Source organism: Saccostrea cucullata, unplaced genomic scaffold, assembly GCF_032062105.1.
Source record: "Saccostrea cucullata isolate Sc308-1 unplaced genomic scaffold, CSIRO_AGI_Scuc_v1 ctg633, whole genome shotgun sequence".
NCBI classification, from domain to species: Eukaryota; Metazoa; Mollusca; class Bivalvia; order Ostreida; family Ostreidae; genus Saccostrea; species Saccostrea cuccullata.
In genome coordinates this window covers 81,157-86,983 of record NW_026922319.1, presented here as the reverse complement: position 1 = coordinate 86,983, position 5,827 = coordinate 81,157, and positions in this window count along the sequence as shown.

Here is a 5,827-nt window from a genome sequence, read left to right as displayed (position 1 = left end):
TTACCAGGAAATCTGATTCCATTATTTTTTTCAGGAATTTGCACACTTTTAACTTAAGCATTTGGCCATACCTTGAATATAGAGATGAACAGTTTGTCAGCGAAACTCCTCATAAACCGCTGCACCATTTTGATGTGAAGCTTCTGATGTTAATATTACTGAGTGTATAATTCAGACTTACTGGTAGATCTAGGATGGTGGCGATCATTTTGATGTGAAGCTTCTGATGTTAATATTACTGAGTGTATAACAGACTTACTGGTAGATCTAGGATGGTGGCGATCATTTGATGTGAAGCTTCTGATGTTAATATTACTGAGTGTATAACAGACTTACTGGTAGATCTAGGATGGTGGCGATCATTTTGATGTGAAGCTTCTGATGTTAATATTACTGAGTGTATAACAGACTTACTGGTAGATCTAGGATGGTGGCGATCATTTTGATGTGAAGCTTCTGATGTTAATATTACTGAGTGTATAATACAGACTTACTGGTAGATCTAGGATGGTGGCGATCATTTTGATGTGAAGCTTCTGATGTTAATATTACTGAGTGTATAACACAGACTTACTGGTAGATCTAGGATGGTGGCGATCATTTTGATGTGAAGCTTCTGATGTTAATACTGGTAGATCTAGGATGGTGGCGATCATTTTGATGTGAAGCTTCTGATGTTAATATTACTGAGTGTATAATACAGACTTACCGGTAGATCTAGGATGGTGGCGATCATTTTGATGTGAAGCTTCTGATGTTAATATTACTGAGTGTATAATACAGACTTACTGGTAGATCTAGGATGGTGGCGATCATTTTGATGTGAAGCTTCTGATGTTAATATTACTGAGTAGATCTAGGATGGTGGCGATCATTTTGATGTGAAGCTTCTGATGTTAATATTACTGAGTGTATAACAGACTTACTGGTAGATCTAGGATGGTGGCGATCATTTTGATGTGAAGCTTCTGATGTTAATATTACTGAGTGTATAACACAGACTTACTGGTAGATCTAGGATGGTGGCGATCATTTTGATGTGAAGCTTCTGATGTTAATATTACTGAGTGTATAACACAGACTTACTGGTAGATCTAGGATGGTGGCGATCATTTTGATGTGAAGCTTCTGATGTTAATATTACTGAGTGTATAACAGACTTACTGGTAGATCTAGGATGGTGGCGATCATTTTGATGTGAAGCTTCTGATGTTAATATTACTGAGTGTATAACAGACTTACTGGTAGATCTAGGATGGTGGCGATCATTTTGATGTGAAGCTTCTGATGTTAATATTACTGAGTGTATAACAGACTTACTGGTAGATCTAGGATGGTGGCGATCATTTTGATGTGAAGCTTCTGATGTTAATATTACTGAGTGTATAACACAGACTTACTGGTAGATCTAGGATGGTGGCGATCATTTTGATGTGAAGCTTCTGATGTTAATATTACTGAGTGTAATAACAGACTTACTGGTAGATGATGGTGGCGATCATTTTGATGTGAAGCTTCTGATGTTAATATTACTGAGTGTATAACACAGACTTACTGGTAGATCTAGGATGGTGGCCATCATTTTGATGTGAAGCTTCTGATGTTAATATTACTGAGTGTATAACAGACTTACTGGTAGATCTAGGATGGTGGCGATCATTTTGATGTGAAGCTTCTGATGTTAATATTACTGAAGACTTACAGATCTAGGATGGTGGCGATCATTTTGATGTGAAGCTTCTGATTTTAATATTACTGAGTGTATAACACACTAACTGGTAGATCTAGGATGGTGGCGATCATTTTGATGTGAAGCTTCTGATGTTAATATTACTGAGTGTATAACACAGACTTACTGGTAGATCTAGGATGGTGGCGATCATTTTGATGTGAAGCTGATGTGTATATGTGAAGCTTCTGACTGAGTGTATAACAGACTTACCGGTAGATCTAGGATGGTGGCGATCATTTTGATGTGAAGCTTCTGATGTTAATATTACTGAGTGTATAATACAGACTTACCGGTAGATCTAGGATGGTGGCGATCATTTTGATGTGAAGCTTCTGATGTTAATATTACTGAGTGTATAACAGACTTACTGGTAGATCTAGGATGGTGGCGATCATTTTGATGTGAAGCTTCTGATGTTAATATTACTGAGTGTATAACACAGACTTACTGGTAGATCTAGGATGGTGGCGATCATTTTGATGTGAAGCTTCTGATGTTAATATTACTGAGTGTATAACAGACTTACTGGTAGATCTAGGATGGTGGCGATCATTTTGATGTGAAGCTTCTGATGTTAATATTACTGAGTGTATAACACAGACTTACTGGTAGATCTAGGATGGTGGCGATCATTTTGATGTGAAGCTTCTGATGTTAATATTACTGAGTGTATAACAGACTTACTGGTAGATCTAGGATGGTGGCGATCATTTTGATGTGAAGCTTCTGATGTTAATATTACTGAGTGTATAACAGACTTACTGGTAGATCTAGGATGGTGGCGATCATTTTGATGTGAAGCTTCTGATGTTAATATTACTGAGTGTATAACACAGACTTACTGGTAGATCTAGGATGGTGGCGATCATTTTGATGTGAAGCTTCTGATGTTAATATTACTGAGTGTATAACAGACTTACTGGTAGATCTAGGATGGTGGCGATCATTTTGATGTGAAGCTTCTGATGTTAATATTACTGAGTGTATAACACAGACTTACTGGTAGATCTAGGATGGTGGCGATCATTTTGATGTGAAGCTTCTGATGTTAATATTACTGAGTGTATAACACAGACTTACTGGTAGATATAGGATGGTGGCGATCATTTTGATGTGAAGCTTCTGATGTTAATATTACTGAGTGTATAACAGACTTACCGGTAGATCTAGGATGGTGGCGATCATTTTGATGTGAAGCTTCTGATGTTAATATTACTGAGTGTATAACACAGACTTACTGGTAGATCTAGGATGGTGGCGATCATTTTGATGTGAAGCTTCTGATGTTATGAGTGTATATACAGACTTACAGACTTACTGGTAGATCTAGGATGGTGGCGATCATTTTGATGTGAAGCTTCTGATGTTAATATTACTGAGTGTATAACACAGACTTACAGATCTAGGATGGTGGCGATCATTTTGATGTGAAGCTTCTGATGTTAATATTACTGAGTGTATAACACAGACTTACTGGTAGATCTAGGATGGTGGCGATCATTTTGATGTGAAGCTTCTGATGTTAATATTACTGAGTGTATAACAGACTTACTGGTAGATCTAGGATGGTGGCGATCATTTTGATGTGAAGCTTCTGATGTTAATATTACTGAGTGTATAAAACAGACTTACCGGTAGATCTAGGATGGTGGCGATCATTTTGATGTGAAGCTTCTGATGTTAATATTACTGAGTGTATAACAGACTTACTGGTAGATCTAGGATGGTGGCGATCATTTTGATGTGAAGCTTCTGATGTTAATATTACTGAGTGTATAACACAGACTTACTGGTAGATCTAGGATGGTGGCGATCATTTTGATGTGAAGCTTCTGATGTTAATATTACTGAGTGTATAACACAGACTTACTGGTAGATCTAGGATGGTGGCGATCATTTTGATGTGAAGCTTCTGATGTTAATATTACTGAGTGTATAACACAGACTTACTGGTAGATCTAGGATGGTGGCGATCATTTTGATGTGAAGCTTCTGATGTTAATATTACTGAGTGTATAACACAGATCTTACTGGTAGATCTAGGATGGTGGCGATCATTTTGATGTGAAGCTTCTAGGATGGTGGCGATCATTTTGATGTGAAGCTTCTGATGTTAATATTACTGAGTGTATAATTCAGACTTACTGGTAGATCTAGGATGGTGGCGATCATTTTGATGTGAAGCTTCTGATGTTAATATTACTGAGTGTATAACAGACTTACTGGTAGATCTAGGATGGTGGCGATCATTTTGATGTGAAGCTTCTGATGTTAATATTACTGAGTGTATAATACAGACTTACTGGTAGATCTAGGATGGTGGCGATCATTTTGATGTGAAGCTTCTGATGTTAATATTACTGAGTGTATAATACAGACTCACCGGTAGATCTAGGATGGTGGCGATCATTTTGATGTGAAGCTTCTGATGTTAATATTACTGAGTGTATAACACAGACTTACTGGTAGATCTAGGATGGTGGCGATCATTTTGATGTGAAGCTTCTGATGTTAATATTACTGAGTGTATAATACAGACTTACTGGTAGATGTATTGATGTGAAGCTTCTGATGTTAATATTACTGAGTGTATAATACAGACTTACCGGTAGATCTAGGATGGTGGCGATCATTTTGATGTGAAGCTTCTGATGTTAATATTACTGAGTGTATAACAGACTTACTGGTAGATCTAGGATGGTGGCGATCATTTTGATGTGAAGCTTCTGATGTTAATATTACTGAGTGTATAACACAGACTTACTGGTAGATCTAGGATGGTGGCGATCATTTTGATGTGAAGCTTCTGATGTTAATATTACTGAGTGTATAACACAGACTTACTGGTAGATCTAGGATGGTGGCGATCATTTTGATGTGAAGCTTCTGATGTTAATATTACTGAGTGTATAATACAGACTTACTGGTAGATCTAGGATGGTGGCAATCATTTTGATGTTAATATTACTGAGTGTATAACAGACTTACTGGTAGATCTAGGATGGTGGCGATCATTTTGATGTGAAGCTTCTGATGTTAATATTACTGAGTGTATAATACAGACTCACCGGTAGATCTAGGATGGTGGCGATCATTTTGATGTGAAGCTTCTGATTTAATATTACTGATGTTAAGATATGGTGGCGATCATGATGTGAAGCTTCTGATGTTAATATTACTGAGTGTATAACTTACTGGTAGATCTAGGATGGTGGCGATCATTTTGATGTTAAGCTTCTGATGTTAATATTACTGAGTGTATAATACAGACTTACTGGTAGATCTAGGATGGTGGCGATCATTTTGATGTGAAGCTTCTGATGTTAATATTACTGAATGTATAACAGACTTACCGGTAGATCTAGGATGGTGGCGATCATTTTGATGTGAAGCTTCTGATGTTAATATTACTGAGTGTATAATACAGACTTACTGGTAGATCTAGGATGGTGGCGATCATTTTGATGTGAAGCTTCTGATGTTAATATTACTGAGTGTATAACACAGACTTACTGGTAGATCTAGGATGGTGGCGATCATTTTGATGTGAAGCTTCTGATGTTAATATTACTGAGTGTATAATACAGACTTACTGGTAGATCTAGGATGGTGGCGATCATTTTGATGTGAAGCTTCTGATGTTAATATTACTGAGTGTATAACACAGACTTACTGGTAGATCTAGGATGGTGGCGATCATTTTGATGTGAAGCTTCTGATGTTAATATTACTGAGTGTATAACACAGACTTACTGGTAGATCTAGGATGGTGGCGATCATTTTGATGTGAAGCTTCTGATGTTAATATTACTGAGTGTATAACAGACTTACCGGTAGATCTAGGATGGTGGCGATCATTTTGATGTGAAGCTTCTGATGTTAATATTACTGAGTGTATAACAGACTTACTGGTAGATCTAGGATGGTGGCGATCATTTTGATGTGAAGCTTCTGATGTTAATATTACTGAGTGTATAACACAGACTTACCGGTAGATCTAGGATGGTGGCGATCATTTTGATGTGAAGCTTCTGATGTTAATATTACTGAGTGTATAACAGACTTACTGATCTATTGGCGATCATTTTGATGTGA